Source organism: Glycine soja, chromosome 18 (assembly GCF_004193775.1).
Source record: "Glycine soja cultivar W05 chromosome 18, ASM419377v2, whole genome shotgun sequence".
Classification (NCBI taxonomy): domain Eukaryota; kingdom Viridiplantae; phylum Streptophyta; class Magnoliopsida; order Fabales; family Fabaceae; genus Glycine; species Glycine soja.
Genome location: NC_041019.1, coordinates 37208614 through 37227957, shown reverse-complemented (window position 1 = coordinate 37227957; position 19344 = coordinate 37208614).

Sequence of the window (19344 nt, the reverse complement as noted above, 5' to 3'; positions counted from 1 at the left end):
AACTGCCTTCATTAGGCAGTACCAATACAACACGGATATGGCTCCTGATCGGAACCAACTTCAGAGCATGACCAAGCGGGAACATGAGTCCATTAAAGAATATGCTCAAAGGAGGAGAGACCTAACAACCCAAGTCGTCCCGCCTATGACTGAAAGGGAAATGATCACGATTATGGTAGATACGTTGCCCACGTTCTACTACGAGAAGCTGATAGGATATATGCCAGCTAACTTTGCAGACCTCGTCTTCACCGGAGAAAGAATCGAGTCCGGACTGAGAAAATGCAAGTTTGAATATGCCTCCAACGTTGCCCCCAACAACAATAGAAGAGCCCCAGTGGTGGGCACACGGAAAAAGGAAGGAGACACCCACGCGGTCACCACCGCCCCAACATGGATGAAAACGCCCCAAAACGCCCAAAACTCATACCAACACAACCACCCGAACTTTTCGATCCGAGCCGGAAGTTCCCTCCCAACTCAAGTGGAAGGGCCTCCCGCAACAGAAAAAAATGCCTGCCCAACACACAGCTCCAGCCATTCCCCGGCTAGCCAATAATACAACTCCTGGCGCGAGCTATAATAATGCACGACACCCCCCAAAAGACCAATTCTCTCCTGTTCCCATGGCGTATTCCGAGTTGTGACCCTCATTATTGGAAAATCATTTGGTGGTGGCCATACCCGGGAAGGTCTTCCAGCCACCATACCCCAAGTGATACAACTCGAATGCCACATGCGCATACCATAGTGGAGCCCCCGGACACAACATTGACTCTTGCCTGCCATTCAAGTATAAGGTGCAACACCTAATAAACGTCGGCTGACTATCATTCCAAGAGGAGGGCCCCAACGTTAAAACCAATCCACTAGCCAGTCATGGAGGGGCTAGCGTAAATGCCATCTAAAAGGATGGGCTGTCAGGGTCAAAGAGATTAGAAGATGTGGCTACGTCTAGACGATTCATCTACCAGTCGCTGCAGGCGGCATGCATGGTCTCTCGTGGCGGAGGCGAAAGTGACAAATTTTTTTTTCATCTCGGGGAATCACACGACATGGAAACCTGCCCCACGGTGGAAGAGTTGCTTCAACGGCTCATGGACTGGGGGCAGCTCGAAGTGTCCAAGAGAGATAGGGAAGAACCGCAGATTTGCATGCAGTCGGAAGAAAGGAAGGTTCCCCCAACCCCCAAAGCCCTAGTAATATGTTTCACTAGGAATGTGACCGGCTCCAGGCCCATGTACCCCCCGACAGCGCCCAAGCCAACGCCGTTTTGCTATCAAAGCAATAAGGCCGTTCCATGGAAGTATACTCCTCCCGCTTTTGGAGAAAGAGCTGCAACCGAGGTTGACTCCTTGTCAGCCAAGGACCAACATCACCGGCCTTAGTGGCCTAACCCGCAGTGGCCGGGTGTTCGCTCCCCCTCACTCGGCGGAATTGCCCTCCAAGGGGAAAGCACCCATGATCCAAGAGCCTGCAGACACGGCCACCCCCTCAAAAGAAATGGATCCCCCGGTGGTGAAAGGAGCTAAAAAGAAAGAAGGTCTTCAAGGAAAGGCAGTGACCTTGGAAGAGGCTCATGAGTTCCTTCGTCTCATCCAACAAAGCGAGTTTAAAGTAGTTGAGCAACTATATAAAACTCTAGCAAGGATCTCTTTGCTCGAACTGCTCATAAACTCTGAGCCTCATCATGCACTATTGGTAAAGGTCCTCAACGAAGCCCACGTAGCACACGACATCTCAGTTGAGGGTTTTGAAGGCATTGGTAATCATATAACTACCAATAACTATATCGCATTCGCGGAAGAAGAGATTCCCTTCTAGGGGAGAGGGCACAACAAAGCTCTACATGTGTCTGTCAGATGCATGGACCATGTTGTCGCTAAGGTGCTCATCGACAATGGTTCAAGTTTAAATGTGATGCCAAAGACCACTTTGGAGAAACTTCCTTTTAATGCGTCACGTCTAAAGCCAAGTTCGATGGTAGTACGAGCCTTTGACGGTAGTCGGCGGGAGGTGATGGGGGAAATCGACATCCCCATTCAGATAGGCCCCCACACTTGCAATGTGGTTTTCCAAGTGATGGACATAAATCCCGCCTACAGCTGCCTTTTGGGGAGACCCTAGATTCACGCGCTAGGAGTGGTCCCTTCGATGCTTCACTAGAAATTGAAATTCGCGGTTGGTGGACTCTTGGTGATAGTGTCAGGCGAAGAAGATATGTTGGTGAGCTGCCCCTCCTCTGCACCATATGTAGAAGCAGCGGAAGAATCATTGGAAACAACTTTCCAATCCTTCGAGGTGGTGAGTTGTGCCTCTGTGGAAACAAGTCCGTTGCTACCTTGTCTCTCTAATGCGGCCCTAATGGTGGCACGGGTGATGCTCAGGCACGGTTATGAGCCCAGAATGGGTCTAGGCAAGGACAGCCATGAGAATGCCGATGTGTTCGACATTAGGGGGAACCCGTACAAATATGGGTTGAGGTATGAACCCGGGAAACCGGGAAGAAGGAATGCGCCGTCAAGACTTCGGATAGATAGGGCATGGCCCGACCATGTTAGCCAGTGTTTCACAAGTGCCGGGATAAGGTTCGAGGAAGAGGTGGCGACAATAGGAGAGGAATCTCCACAAGATCCGCCAAGTTTCGTGCGACCATGCCATCCCAATTCCCAAGTGGGGAACTGGCGCGTGATGAGCCAGTCGGAAGTCTATACCGCTGATTCAATGTAATTAGAGGCTATAGATTCCTTTCTCTTTTGTTTTGTGAAACCTACCTTATTAAATAACAAAGAGATCTTGTTTCATCTGTTCTTGCGATTCCACCTTTTCTCATATCATTTTGCATGTTTTTGTTTTTTGTCTTGATTGGTATAGATGTGAGGGTCGATTCTTTGAGGATCCTAACAACGAGGGTTTGATAATCGATTTTGACCGAGAAGTAAGTCAAACAATAAACGAAGAAGAGGCAGAGGACGTCCTTTCACCAGAGTTGGAGAGGTTGATCGCTCAGGAAGAACGCGAAATGGAGCCTCACCAAGAGGAAACCGAACTGATAAACTTAGAGACTGGGGAGGGAAAGAAAGAGGTGAAAGTAGGAACCGGTATGACTGCACCTATCCGCCAAGGTTTGATAACCCTTCTTGAAGAATATCAAGACATCTTTGCGTGGTCGTACCAAGACGTTCCAGGTCTGGACCTCGACATTGTGCAGCATAAGTTGCCATTGAATCCTGGGTCTTCCCCGGTTAAGCAAAAACTACGAAGGATGAGACCCGAAATGTCTTTGAAAATTAAAGAAGAAGTGAGAAAGCAGTTCGATGCGGGTTTCTTGGCCGTAGATCGATACCCGGAGTGGGTAGCCAACATTGTCCCAGTCCCAAAAAAGGACGGCAAAGTACGAATGTGCGTAGACTATCAAGACTTAAACCGAGCCAGTCCTAAAGACAATTTTCCCTTGGCACACATTCATATACTGGTAGATAATACAGCTAAGTTCGCCCTCTTCTCCTTTATGGATGGTTTCTCAGGGTATAATCAGATAAAGATGGCACCTGAAGATGTGGAGAAGACTACTTTCGTCACCCTATAGGGAACATTCTGCTACAAAGTGATGGCCTTTGGGCAAAAAAATGTTGGGGCAACCTATCCACGTGCCATGGTAGCTTTGTTCCACGACATGATGCATAAAGAGATAGAAGTCTATGTAGATGGCATGATTGCCAAATCTCGGACCGAGGACGAACACCTCGTCAATCTACGTAAGCTGTTTGGAAGGCTGCGAAAATACCAACTGAAACTAAACCCCGCCAAGTGCACCTTCGGGGTGAAATCAGGAAAGTTATTGGGATTTATCGTGAGCCAGAAAGGGATAGAGATATATCCTGAGAAAGTGAAGGCCATTCTTGAAATGCCAGAGCCACGCACGGAGATGCAGGTTTGAGGTTTCCTGGGCAGGTTGAACTACATCGCGAGATTTATCTCACAACTCACCCCTACCTACGAGCCCATCTTCAAACTATTGCGTAAGAACCAAGCGGTCCTGTGGAATAGCGACTGCCAAGAGGCCTTCGAAAAAATCAAACAGAGCCTCGCGAACCCCCCGGTCCTCATGCCACCTGTAACAGGAAGACCTCTTTTCCTGTACATGACTGTGTTAGACGAGTCTATGGGGTGCGTGTTGGGTCAGCACAATGACTCTGGGAAAAAGGAACAAGCCATTTACTATTTAAGCAAGAAGTTTACCGCCTGTGAGATGAATTACTCAATGTTGGAAAGGATGTACTGTGCCTTGGTATGGGCGTCACATCGTCTTAGGTAGTACATGCTTAGTCATACCACGTGGCTTATTTCCAAAATGGATCCCGTGAAATACATCTTTGAGAAGCCAGCCCTCACGGGACGAATCGCTAGGTGGCAGGTACTACTATCTGAATTCGATATTGTGTACGTCACCCAAAAGGTGATAAAGGGGAGCGCCTTGGCAGATTATTTGGCTCAACAACCCCTCCAAGATTATCGGCCGATGTACCCTGAGTTCCCGGATGAAGACATCATGGCCCTATTCGAAGAGAAGCGGACGCACGAGGATATAGACAAATGGATTGTTTGTTTCGATGGGGCATCTAATGCTTTGGGCCATGGAGTAGGGGCAGTCCTTGTATCCCCAGATGATCAATGTATTCCTTTCACGGCCAGGCTAGGTTTCGATTGTACCAACAATATGGCCGAATATGAAGCGTGCGCCCTTGGGATTCAAGCGGCCATTGATTTTGACGTGAAGCTACTCAAAGTGTATGGAGACTCGGCTTTGGTAATACGCCAGTTGAGAGGAGAATGGGCAACTAGGGATCCAAAGTTGATACTCTATCAAACTCATATCTTGTAGCTAGCCGAATTCTTTGACGACATTTCTTTCCACCACATACCTCGGGAAGAGAACCAAATGGCCGATGCGTTGGCCACCTTGGCATCCATGTTTCAACTTGCCCCACACAGGGATCTGCCGTACATTGAATTCAGATCTCGGGGCAAGCCGACACATTGTTGTGTGATAAAGGAAGAGCGAGATGGGAAACCGTGGTATTTCGACATCAAATAGTATGTCGAGAACAAAGAATATCCACCAGGGATTTCCGAAAATGACAAAAGAACGTTAAGGAGATTGGCTACTGGTTTCTTTGTGAGTGGTACCATCCTGTACAAATGAAACCACGACATGACCCTCCTGCGATGCGTAGATGCCAAAGAGGCGAACTACATGATTGAGGAAATCCACGGGGGTTCATTTGGGACACATGCCAATGGGCATGCTATGGCCAGGAAGATCCTTAGAGCGGGTTATTACTGGCTCACTATGGAAAGCGATTACTGCACCCATGTAAGGAAATGCCATAAATGTCAAGCATATGCAGACAATGTCAATGTTCCGCCACATCCTTTGAATGTCATGTCCGCCCCTTGGCCTTTTTCCATGTGGGGGATAGATGTCATTGGGGCCATCGAACCCAAAGCTTCGAATGGTCATCGCTTAATTCCTGTGGCGATAGATTATTTCACCAAATGGGTCGAAGCGGCTTCTTATACCAATGTCACGAGGAGGGTGGTGGTCAGATTCGTAAAGAAGGAACTGATTTGTCGATACGGACTCCCCAAGAAGATCATTACTGACAATGGCACCAATCTGAACAACGAAATGATGCAGGAAATATGCAGGGATTTCAAGATCCAGCATCATAACTCCACCCCCTATCGGCCAAAGATGAACAGGGCTTTGGAGGCTGCAAATAAAAATATTAAGAAGATTATTCAGAAGATGATGGTGTCATACAAAGATTGGCATGAGATGTTGCCTTTTGCCCTGCATGGATATCGAACCTCGATATGAACTTCTACTGGGGCAACGCCGTATTCCTTGGTTTATGGGATGGAAGCAGTAATCCCATTTGAGGTAGAGGTCCCTTCCCAGAAGATACTAGCGGAATCAGGCCTAGAAGAATCAGAGTGGGCTCAAGCACGCTACGACCAACTCAACCTTATTGAAGGTAAGCGTTTGACGGCCATGAGCCATGGGCGCCTGTATCAACAAAGGATAAAGAACGCGTTTGACAAGAAGGTACGCTCGCGCAAGTTCAATCAAGGGGACCTTATCCTAAAAAAGATATCCCACACTGTTAAAGATAATCAAGGGAAGTGGGCCCCGAATTACGAAGGACCTTTCATTGTGAAAAGGGCTTTTTCTGGGGGGGGGGGGGCTCTGGTGCTCACCAACATGGATGGCAAGGAGCTACCCTCGCCCGTGAACTCTGATGTCGTTAAGCGATATTACGCTTGAAATCTGGGGCAATGGAGGAAACCGCTACATGTTCTTTTTATTTTTGTGTTTGTGTCTTTTTGGTTTCCTCCAGGGATTCCTGTCTGCTGTAATTGTCTCGTCACAGTTCTTTAAAAGAAGAGAACCTGGGTCTGAGGCTTCAGTCCTCACTTTGGTTTTAAACCATGTGCAGTTTGTAATAACCTAAGCCCTTTTACTCAGTTCATGGGGTGCCCCAAGCGCTTAATTAAAACTGAACCTAACCAGCTTTCACTAAGAAGATTATTGCATTTGAAAACATTCATGCATACGCATACGCATGCATATTTTGTGATAACATGGGTAGAATCGTCTTAGACAACGGTCAGAGGTCGAGACAAGGTCAAAGGCAGAAATCAATCAAGGTAAGACGACGACACGGTCACGATTTGCCATGCCTTGTTGTTTCCTACTTTCAGGTACTTATGGACGGACGCAAGGAGAGGCTAGGGTCACGACCAATAGGTCGTCATCCTTTGCCTAGCCCGGGACAACCGGAAAACGCCACTGCAAGGCTGCCTAGTATCCTTTAAATTCACAGTAATTATCACTGTTGTTTGTCAAAATAAATAATGGATGCCTAATCTACCATGAGTGGGTTCGAGTAAGCGAACGCCGACCCGTAGAGGGCCATGCTTGTGCCATCCCTAAAAAAAAAGTATAGGTTAGCTTGCCTGGGCAAGCTGAGCTCACCTGGGCGAGCACCCCTGCACCAGCAAATAAAAAAACGAGGGAGGGGGAGTTTTCCTCCACCCAAAACTCTCCCCCCTCACTTCAAAAACACCAAGCTCACGGGAACTACGAAGACAGCAGCCTCCAAGCTTCCATTGTTGAGTTTTTGCATCCCTTTTCACATTTTTTTTCACTCCCTACAAGTAAGTGCACTTTCCCTTGTTTATTTGGCTCTCCATTGATGTGTTTTGGTGCTTTAGTTGCTTATTTTTTGCGAAATTCGTGAAGCAATTCACATGTGAATCCATTCTTGTTTTCGCTAAATTAAGGGGTTGTAAGGGATGGCCTTAGGCCTATGTTGCATTTTGGAGTAATGGGGCATGCCACATTGCCCCCACTCTCTTGCTATTCATGCCAAAACATGCGCCCACCAAGTGCTCGGTGAAATGCCTGAATGACATATGGGCATGGTTTTGTAAGCTTGGGATTGTGGGACTATTTTATATGTATAGGGACAACATGAAGGATTTAAAATGAGTGCCCGAATGCGATTCTAGGCCTAGGAACCCAAGCTTTTAATTTCAATACAAGGAAGCATGACTTACGCCTAGGAATCTAAGTTTTGGTTTTGAATGTAAAAAGGCATGAATATTAGGACATGTTTGAGAGGTTTTTATTAGAATTTAAATTTGGCTGCCCCATGAGGAATACCTTGCACCCAGGTAGCATGGAAAATACCTTTCAACTGTATGTATATATGTGAATATATGTAGCACGGAAATGCCTTGCAATGTGTGTGAATATATGGCATAAAAATACCTTGCAACGTGTGAATGAATAGCAAATAATGCATTTCAAAAATCTGTATGTGTAGGATAGGTAGCGTAAAAATGCCTTTCAAAATATGTATATTTGTGGATAGGTAGCATAAGGAGCCTTTCAAAAAATGTACCCATGTCAAAAATGGCACGAGAATGCTTCCCAAATGAATATATGATGTGGAATTGCCCCTCAAGTGTAGATAGATGGCATGAAAGTTCCTTTTCAAATGCAAGTGTGTGCGTGACATGAGATTGGCTCTCCAATGTGCATATATGTATAAATAAATGTGAATGAAACAACAAAAAATTTGTATGTTAATAAAATACTTCAAATATGCGTAGGTAGTTTGTGGTAACAAAATACTTAGGATATGAACATGTGTAATTTTGACACAATACCTTGAGCATACGTATATGTATTCTTTCCAAAAAATATATATGTGTGTGGTAACTAGAATGTTTTGAATATCCTTATATGTTGATATAAATAGTAGGATATTTTGCGCATATGCACGTTGGTAAATGTTCTTTTTAAGGAAATGTGTGCACAAGTTTGTTCTAAATCGAAAAGATTAACATACCGTTTTTTCTTTAAAGTAGCATTTCCTTGTAAACTAAACTTTCCAAATGTTTGTCCTCGCAGGAAATGGCTTCGAGAAAGCTTTCCGCAAAGAGATCTAGGAAGGACGCTGTGGCTGAAGGGACCAGTGCCGCCCCCGAGTTTGACAGTCATCGTTTCAGGAGTGCTGAGCACCAACAGCATTTCGAGGCCATCAAAGGATGGTCGTTCCACCGAGAGAGACGCGTCCAGCTCAGGGACGATGAGTAAGCAGATTTTCAGGAAGAGATAGCTCGCCGACGTTGGACGTCGATGATCACTCCCATGGCTAAGTTTGACCCGGATATAGTTCTAGAGTTTTACGCTAATGCTTGGCCCACAAAGGAGGGCATGCGGGACATACGGTCATGGGTAAGGGGCCAGTGGATTCCTTTTGATGCAGACGCCCTCAGCCAGTTCCTGGGAGACCCGCTAGTGTTAGAGGAGGGCCATAAGTGCGAGTATAGTCAGAAAAGGAACCGGGCCGATGGATTTGACGAGGAGGCCATTGCCCAGCTGTTATGCATACTGGGTCAGGATTTTTCCCGGACCACTACCAGGAGACGGGTGCGGATCATGCGCACCAGTATGACCACCTTGACTCATATGTGGATGACGTTGCTGCTCAACAACGTCCTGCCCAGCGATCATAACTCCAACCTCCCTCTGCCGAAGTGTCAGCTGGTGTATGTCATCCTGACACGGATAAGTGTCCATGTGGCTCAGTTGCAGGTATGCCACCTACCAGGCACCCTCTAGACCCAGATAAGTCTAACAGGGCCCTGGGGTTTCCAGCGTTGATCACGGGCCTCTTCCAGTCATTCGGGGTTCCTGTCACACCTAGTAAGGTGATTCGACCGCCGATCACCTGAGCCTTCATTGAGAAGTATTGCATGCCTAGGCAGGCGCTGGGTGATACACTGCAGGCCGCAGACGCACCGCCACCACCTCATCAGGCTGATCCAGCTGGGTCATTTGGCATGTAGCGGTATTTACAGCACTTGGTTCGCCAGCAAGCGGCCAACCACAGGGGGCAGGTGCAGACCTATAAGTGTCTCTACCAGCTCAGCCTCAGTCTACAGAGCCAGGGTTTCGCTCCTTTTGTGTGCCCTACTCCAGATCAGTTCAGGGCAGAGGTCGCATGGCCCGGAGATTGGCCTGAGGCCCAGACAAGGGAGGCGCCCGCAGAGGCTCCCGGCGACACGGAGGAGGCATGCATGGATGAGAAGATGACAGATTTACTCGATTTCTTGGGAGGGAGCGGAGCCACATGACCAAGGGATCCCCAGATTCATATTCTCTTTTATGTTTCCTCTTTTATCTGTTACATATCATTTTATTTTTATAACTTGAGGGACTAACGTTTGTTTTGTTTTTTCGATTATCTTTTGTTTTGTGCATACATGTTGTTTGGACTGTTGCTTTAGTGCTGACTTCGTTATTGTCGATAATGTTTGTTGAAATTTCGAAACCGTGTAGAGTTTTCATTTAGGAACGTCATCCTAAAAATAAAACGAACAAAAATCATGATAATTTCAAGAATAGAAAAAAAAAGAAAGAAACAGGCGTTGTGAACAAATGTCGTGTCTATAAAGAAAAGAAAAGAGTTTTTATATGTAAAAAATGTATGGAAAGATTATGTGTGCGTGCAAATAAGGTGTGAAAAGAAATTCTTGTGTGTGAGAAATGAGTGTATATAAAGAAGTTTTTGTATAAACCATGAGTTGTACGTTGAAAAACGAAAGAGAAATCTTTGAACAGGAATAGAGTTTGTATATAGACCGTGTTGATATAAAGAGAAAGAGTTTTAATACGTGTGTATACAGAAAGAGTTTGTCGTGTATAGGAATGTAGGTGTACAAAGAAAAGCTTTGAATGTATAGTTGTTGCAAACATAAAAAATCTCAGAGGTCGGCATGTTATGATCATAGGAAGCATAAATCATTCGTAGAGAGCAAACATATCTTTTGGAAACAAGGGACTGACGCTAAGAGTTTATTTTCCAGAATAACCGAGATGAGAATGGATGGATTCGTTGAACCGATGAAAGAACATAATTTGTAAACATTGGGTCTACTTGTGTAAATCCCAAGCCTTAGTATCACAATGCCATAAACTGGATGCTTGAGTACCCACCTAGCTATAGCCATGACTAATTTTGCACGTTGTTTCCAAATCATCATTGTTACGCGTGCCTCGTGGAAGTAATATGGAAATTCAACCCGAGACTGACACCTTGACACACGAATTTGTTTTGCCCCAAATATCAAAATCGGGCACATACGGTGAAAAGACCATATTGAGACACAACCTTAAGCTACCTTGAACCTTGGTCCATGAAAAGAATCCTCACCCTTTCCCCCGAAGAAAAGGACAGCAAAATCTCCTCAAGGGAAAGCGAATAACGAATGCTAAAACCCGAATTCCTAAACAAAGATCGAAAAGGAAGAAATGAAAAGGAAGAAGAGAAAAGGAAGAAAAGGATTCCCGATCGAAGATAGGAAGAAAGTAAAAAGGAAAAGATCGGAGGACAACAGAATAATTCCCTATCAATAATGGAAAGCAAGAAAGAGAACAGGAGATCTTCGGACCAGGTAAATTTTCAGCGAGGTAAATAGCCGTTGGCAAAAGGAAAACCCATTTTTTAAGTGGTTCTTCCTTTGGGATTGCCATTCAAAGTCGCTCTCGACTGGCGATATCCCGCCCCACATAAACAAAGAGGAAAAGACTGAAACACCCAGCTTCCCCTCCAAATACACCACCCTCGAGAAAATCCTATTGATCCGTGATCGTGCGTGTGATCTTTTGGTTCGATAGAAAATCGTGTGCAAAATAAAGTCATGGTGCAGCTATGGTTTGGAATTAGGGAAAAACATTTGCCTGTGTGAGTTTTTATACACTATGAGTGATTTTATTCCCAGTTTTAGTTTGACCTGACGTTTCCCCTGAATGTTCACTTAAAAGCTAAATGTTGACATCCTGCCCTTCATTTTCGGTTACATGGAAATTTACTTTTGGCATGGGTATATTGTTTCCCAAAGATATGGTGCTCTCATGAATGATTTTTTTTTTTGCTAAAGCATGTTCTCTTTTTTAGGTGAAAAAACCCGGTGGACCATTCGGTCCTACCAACAAATCTTATTCGGAGACCCATGAATTGATTGCCTAGCGTTGTTCATGCGTCCTCCACTGACGAGTCTAGAGCCCGGCGAATTGATTGCCTAGCGTTGTTCGCCTATCCTCCACCCTCAAATTTTATCCGGAGCCCCATGAATTTCTTATCATTCATGCATCCTCCAACAACGAGTCTGGAGCCCCGCGAATTGATTGCCTAGCATTCTTCACCTATCATCCACCCTCAAATTTTATCCGGAACCCCATGAATTGCTTATCATTCATGCATCCTCCACCATCGAGTCTTGAGCCCCCCGAATTGATTGCCTAGCGCTATTCGTCTATCCTCCACCCTCAAATTTTATCCGGAGCCCCATGAATTGCTTATCATTCATGCATCCTCCACCATCGAGTCTGGAGCCCCACAAATTGATTGCCTAGCACTGTTCGTCTATCCTCCACCCTCAAATCTTATCCGGAGCCCCATGAATTGATTGTCATTCATGCATCCTCCACCATCAACTCCGGAGCCCCACAAATTGATTGCCTAGCGCTGTTCGTGTATCCTCCACCGTCCTATTCGGAGCCCCATGAATTGATTGCCTAGCGCTGTTCATGTGTCTTCCGTTATCAAACGCGAAGCCTCTGGTGATTGGGAAATATGGTTTTTTGTTATTTTCCCGATTGGTTCCTTCGCCGAACATGTGTATATGTGTATATTATATTATTGGTTTTTTTTGTTGTTTGTGTTTGTTTTGTGTTGTGCAGAGAAAGAAAAAGGAGAGACGAAAGTCATCATAGACTAATCACGGAAAGGGCGGAGACGGACAAAATCAGTGTTTTATCTTTGCTTTCTTCTTATCTCCGATAAAAGGTAAGTAAAGAGGGGCAACTGTCATACCCTAATTTCGTCCGGGGACTATTGTTTGATGGCATGCAACCTTTGTTTGACCGCTTCGAGGTACTTGGCACCCTTTGTCGCACCATACATGAAGTTTCGAGACATGCCGGAAATCAAAAGAAAACATTGTTACGCAATCTGTGAAATTCCGTAACATGCTGGAAATCAAAAGGAAGTATTGTTACGCAATTCGTGAGTTTCCGTAACATTTCGAAAGCTAAAAAAGGGAGTAATTACATGTTTCGTAAGGTTCTGTAACCTTACGGAAAGAAAACAAGTATCGTTACGAAATTCGTAAAACTTTGTAACGTTATAGAAAAAGAATCACCAAAAAAAGCAAAGGGGTGTATTTAGTAAAAAAAAGGGGTGCAAATAGCAACCTGACCCACTTGGGCCTTCTAGATTCTTCCTCCATAAGGCGGTTGCTTCTGGAGGAAGCAACCTGGCTCGCCTGGGCGAGCTGGGTGGCAAGCTTGATGCAAGCTCCATTGGAGCTTGTAGGCCTAGGATCTTCTTCATCAATGGATTCCTTTGCTTCTTGGAAGATAAATGACAGTGGAATGGAGAAGGAAGAGAGAGAGGAGACACCATTTCAAGGAGAAGATGAGTCTAGAAGAAGCTCACCACCATAGGAGGCCATGGATAAGAGCTTGGAGGAAGAAGGAGATGAATGAAGGGAGAGGGAGAGAAGAGCACGAAAATTTGTGCTCAAAAAGAGCTCTGAAATCTGAAGTTAATATTCAAATGATCAAAGTTGAAAAAAATGCACACACATGACCTCTATTTATAGCCTAAGTGTCACACAAAATTGGAGGGAAATTCAAATTTCACTTGAATTTGAAATTGAATTTGTGGAGCCAAACTTTGAAGCCAAAATTTCACTAATTATGATTAGTGAATTTTAGTTATGGTTCAGCCCACTAATCCAAGATCAATTCCAAGATTCTCCACTAAGTGTGCTTAGGTGTCATGAGGCATGAAAAGCATGAAGGACATGCACAAAGTGTGACTATATGATGTGGCAATGGGGTGTAGTAAGCAAATGCTCACCTCCCCCTCTAAAATTTAATTGGATTGGGCTTCTACCAATTCAATGAAATTTATTTCCAACCACACACATCAAATATCCACTTAGTGCATGTGAAATTACAAAACTACCCCTAATACAAAAACTAGTCTAGGTGCCCGAAAATACAAGGGCTGAAAAATCCTATATTTCTAGGGTACCCTACCTATATTATGGAGCCCTAAATACAAGGCCCAAAATAATGAAACCTTAATCTAATATTTGCAAAGAGAAGTGGGCTCGTACTTAGCCCATGGGCCCAAAAACTACCCTAAGGCTCATAAGAACCCTAGGGCCTTCTCTTGCATCTCTAGCCCAATCTACTTGGAGTTTTCTATCCAATGCCCTTGCGGGGTAGGATTGCATCATTCCCTCCCCCTTGAAAAGGATTTGACCTCAAATCCCGAGGTTCTTGAAACTCTGGGCTTTTTTCCTCAACACCTGTAAAAAGAACAAAAACATATGTATTAGTGGTGTTTAGTATGTTGAAGTAAGGTAAGGTCTGAAAACTCATTTCCTGGGCATCTTCCCATGAAGGAACATGGTTCCTCACCAACTCAACGAGTGGTGCTACAAGTATAGAAAAATATGGGGCAAACCTTTTGTAAAAGTTTGTTAAGTCTTGGAAGCCCCAAATTTTTCTTACACTTGGTGGAGCGGGCCATTCAGGAATGACCTTTATTCTCTTAGGGTTCATGGGAACCCCTTGATCACAATTTAAAAAATTAAGAAAAGTAAAGCAATAGAACATACCTTTTACTGTATTTTCATGTTGATTATTTCTACCAAAAAGTATGACAAACCTAAGGTGTCCCATATGAGTGCCTAAGTTTGTATTGAAACAAAAAATAAGAACAAACCTACCTAATGAGTCCCTATGTACACAAATCATGAAGATGTTGGGTGCACGAGTGATTTTACAAAAGAGTGTTGCACCACCCAAAGCATTCATCACACCACCTATTTTAGGGATTTGGTGCCTAATAATACCTATTTTGGGCACCAACAAAGCACAAGGATTTAATCTCTTGCGAACCAAACCCTCATCCAACAACTCCTTTACTTGAGGAATAAACTCAAGCCTAAGAGATGTGGCAATGCTAACAAGTGTCTTTTTACAAAGGAGAAAATGTGGAGGTTGTCTAAGAAGGGAAATTTCTTTAATATTTGTCTTTATTTCAAAATGTCTTTCCTTCTTAGCTAACCTCTTGGAGGAGACACTTACCTCCTTACACTCCTCCTTAACCATTAAAGGTTGTCCTTCTTCTTGGGGGTAGATCTATTCACTAGATTCTTCCCCTTTTGCTTCTTCACTTTCACTAGAGGAAGGTGAAGTAGTAGCCTCATCTTGGCTACTATAAATTTCTTGGCCCCTCGTAATCATGGTTTTCTTGGTGGGGCATTGAGAAGTAATGTGTCCTCTTCCAAGACATTTAAAGCACTTCATGGAGCTAGTCTTCTCTTGCATACTAGCCTTAAGGGGTTGCTTTTCTATTGTCTTCCCCTTATCATCTTTGGGCTTAGAAGGTCTCACCCCTAAGATTCCTTGACCTTGGTCTTTCTTTGGATAAGAGTGAGAGCCATAAGATTTTGAAGTAGACTTCCTTTTAAGTTGTTGCTCTACCCTTATTTCCCAATCTAAATTAGCCTCTACATTGTCCTTCCCATGGAAGTATGGGAGTTTAATGTTAACCTCTTGAGGCTTTCTTTCATTTTCTCTCCTATGGGAGTGAGGTCTAAGATGTGACCTATGTCTTCCTTCATAATAGTCACGAAGTTCTTCACTTAGGCTCTTGCAAGACTTATGACTACTATAGGAGACATGTTTTTCTCTTTTCATTTCTTTCATTATTTTTCTTCTTTCTTCCTCTCTTATTTTCTCTCTTTTATCTTGACTTATTTCTTCCACTCTTTTTTTACCTTTTTCTTTTCTCTCTTGTTTTTCTTTCCATAACTTAAGGGATCTCAACTCATCTAATATCTTATACAAGGGGTCCTTAGGAGTAGAACCCTCACCATTAACACTAGATGAAGAATGAAGACTCATGTTGGTTCCTAAGTTATGGTTCTTTCTTGTTGGGGGTTTGAAAAAAAGGTAAAAGAAACTATGGTTGAAACTAGCCAAAATAAACACTAAAAGAGGTGTGAAAGATAAGGTAAAAACTAATTGGTAAAAGGCAAGCTATCTAGGCGGTTTGACAATGGAGGGTAAAGGAAATAAGCTATGAAAGTAAGCAAGAAATTAAAGTGCAAGAAATGCAAACTAGGCGGATCCTAAGAGTGTTTGGATGACCTCATTTAAGGTTCCCAACAAAACACTCACTATCCTAAGGGAAAATTGCCTAAAATTATTACACACAAATGGAAGTAGGGTGACCTAGCGGAGGCTCCCAACTTACTTCCAATGAAAGGCCTTTTTGTAACAAAATTTGAAAGCAAAACAAATTGCCAATTACAAAATTACAAAGAAAAAAAAAGTCCTCAATTGTGGTGGCTATTCTCTCTTTAGTGTTTCACTCAATTTGGAGTGCTTCTTAGTCCAATAGCTCTTAAGGTGGTTGGCCCTTTTCTTCTTGACTCAAATTCTTCAAGATATGGCACCAATCCTCCTTTCCAATTCCCTATATGGCAACTCACAAACAAGGAAACAAAGAGACAAGCAATAACCAAAGACCAAAAAAAAAATGAAATGAAAGCTAAACCAATAGAGTTTTAACAAGACAAATTTTCAAGGATTATTCAACAATTAAAGCAATCAAAAGCACAAAAAAGCAAGCTAGGACTCAAAGAGAAACCTAGAATGGCTCTAGAGTAGAGTAGAAAAACTAAAAAAAAAAGACTCAAGAAACCTCTAGTTTTGGCACTTGTTTTCACAATAATTTTCAATTTAAATTTCAGAACTAGGATTGGTATAAAATAGGCACCAATTATAGAACAAATTTTTGAGCCAAAACAACAAGCACACTTTTCTTTCACTTTTTTTTTCCTGGACACTGATTTTTCTGCCAACTTGTGCGATTTTTATTATTTTTTCCTTTAGCCCAAATCGCTTGGTTCTTTTTTTATAATTTTGGTCCCGATGTGTAGAAAATTCAGTAAAAGGTTCAGCTCAAAAAACGTAGTGACCAGTTCCCAGTAATTTATACAAGTTCTTATGTTCAAGCTGTCAGCACCAGCGATTTCAACCTAGAAATCAAGAGTAGTGTTTATGTTGCTTAAGGCTTGGATAGTTACAATTTGTGTTTGCTTATGCTCAATTATATTGAATAACACAATTCAAGAGAGCTTAAGACTTATTTTGATTCACAAATCCAGCCACAACTCAGCACCCTCTAGCCCAATCTACTTGGAGTTTTCTATCCAATGCCCTTGCGGGGTAGGATTGCATCAAAGCTCCTCCCCTATTTTCCTATAAATAGAGGGAGGAGTGAAGAAGAAAGGGGTTCAGCCCTCTTGGCACTTCGTAATCACTTAAAATTAGTGAGGAAAATTGTTTCCGTGAAGAAAATCCAAGCCGAGGCGCTTCTGTAACGTTTCCGTAACGTTTCCGTGGGTGATTTCACGAAGATTGTCAACTGTTCTTCGCTGTTCGTCGTTCGTTCTTCATCGTTCTTCGGTCTTCAACCGGTAAGTTCCCGAAATCAAACTTTTCAATTCATTCTATGTACCCGTGGTGGTCCCCATTTGTTTCGCATACTTTTATTCTCATTTCATTTACTTTTCGTACCCCCTTTTGACGTGCTTTAGTCATTTACTTAAGTCATTTTGTTGCCCAATCAAAAAATAAAATAAATTTCCACCGATCATTTAATTTGTAATATCCGCCAATTTCTGTTAAAATGAAATCCGACCGTTTGGTCATGCCGTAACCACGTTGGAAACCAAAAAGAGGTAAAAATAATAATATAATAATAAAAAAAATATCTTTTAGTAAAATAAACAAAAAAAAGGCAATCGGACGTTTCTCTTTGGGATTTCTCTTTTTTAATTGAATTGACTAATAACTAAAGTGAAACTAAGGCTAAAATCAACTCGCAAAGTCAAGCTTGTCCGCAAAAAATCACTAAAAAGGATTTTAAGGTTCAATACTTCAGTTTTTCTTACCAAGTAAAAATGGATCATTTTTAAGGTCCAACGCCTTAAAAAGACCACATTCCAAGTAAAAAGAATCGCTTGATTCCCCCTTTAAAAAGAACTACGTAGGTCTGATTTCCTCTTCGATGGAGGGTACGTAGGAGCAAGAGCCTCGCTTTTGTCGACCTCAAAAATAAAAAAGAAAATGGAAGTTTAGATACACAATTTCACACAATTCTAATTTAAGGCTGTTGTCCTTTGGGACAAACGTGAGAGGTGCTAATACCTTCCTCAAACATAAATACAACTCCCAAATCTAGAATATTCTTCATGACCGGTTTCCTTCGGTTTTTCCGACGTTTTCCACAAATAAACGTTGGTGGCGACTCCGCACATTTTCCACCTTTGGAAGACGCACCCGGGAATCTCGCCTCGCTTGCCCGCAAAAGGGTAGGTTGCGACACTATGCAATTTGGAATGCATCAAGAAGTTTCAGATTGTGTGATTGCATTCTCTGGCACCAAAGCTATTGCATTGAAAAATTACTGCATACCCAAAATTACTTTAAAAAATTGCAAACAATATTACTTGGCAAAAAAGCAGTCTAAAGCTACACTGTCATCATGGACCTCATGTATCAAAAGCAAATACAAATGGTAATGATGCTGATGTTGCACCTGAATTTTCTCCTTTGAAAATTGTTGAATTTGGAAATCCTTCTCATGACACTCTTGACCCAAGAGATAGAGGCTTTGGAGGAAGACTATGGAGATGGAAATGGGAAAAATGAATCAAGGCAATATATTGAGGGGTTAATGGATCTTGAATAGAGATTCAATAGACTGGAGATAGTGACTAAGAAATTATAAAGATAGCAAAATTTGGTCACTATTGAACAAATTATTCTTATAAACCAAATCTTTAGCATTTGTTAATATGTTTTACTTATTTCTTATACTAGCAAAATTACATGTATGAATGTTCAGCCTAAAAAGAAAATATGACATGATCTTGTAATTTTTAATGCCTTGGGTACATTAATGCCTTGGTTTCAAATTTTTTATTTGTTATTTTGCCTTACTACAAGAAAAATGACCTATACCTACGGACAAAAACTGTCACTATAAATAAAAAAATCCGTAGGTAAATATATGATAGACTATGTCCTACAGACGTTTCTTCCGTCAATTTTGAGGAGGCGTATAATGACGACTAATTGTCTGTCACTATAGGTTTTAACTACTACGTATAGTGTGTAGGTAAAAGTCATTAACTTTTACTTACATCTCCTAACTGTAGGTAAATTTCTTTAATATGTACCTATCATCTTCAACTATAGGTAAATATGTTTAACATGAACACCTCTAATAAGAAGACAATTCTAGGGTGCCAATTTGAGAGCCTAACTAGAAAGGCTATGACCTGTTTGGTAACTAGGGATGCACCTTGGCATTGGAATCTGCCCTCCTCAACCTTGCCTTGCTATAACATGAGTGTCCAAGTACTATTTTTCCTTAAGTTATTACTAGCTGGAAGCTTACCAATCATCATATATAGACACACTTTGCATAGAATCAATATTAGAGAATCTCAAGCCAGAAGCATATCTTTTATTACATTAGAAAGCACAACTGTACAAGAGAAACAGAGAAAATCCTAGCTAATGAACACCATAATAAACTCTACTACCAGTCGCACTCTTCTCATAGTTATTATTAAAGGTGTTTACATAGCCTCGCATGTAAGCCT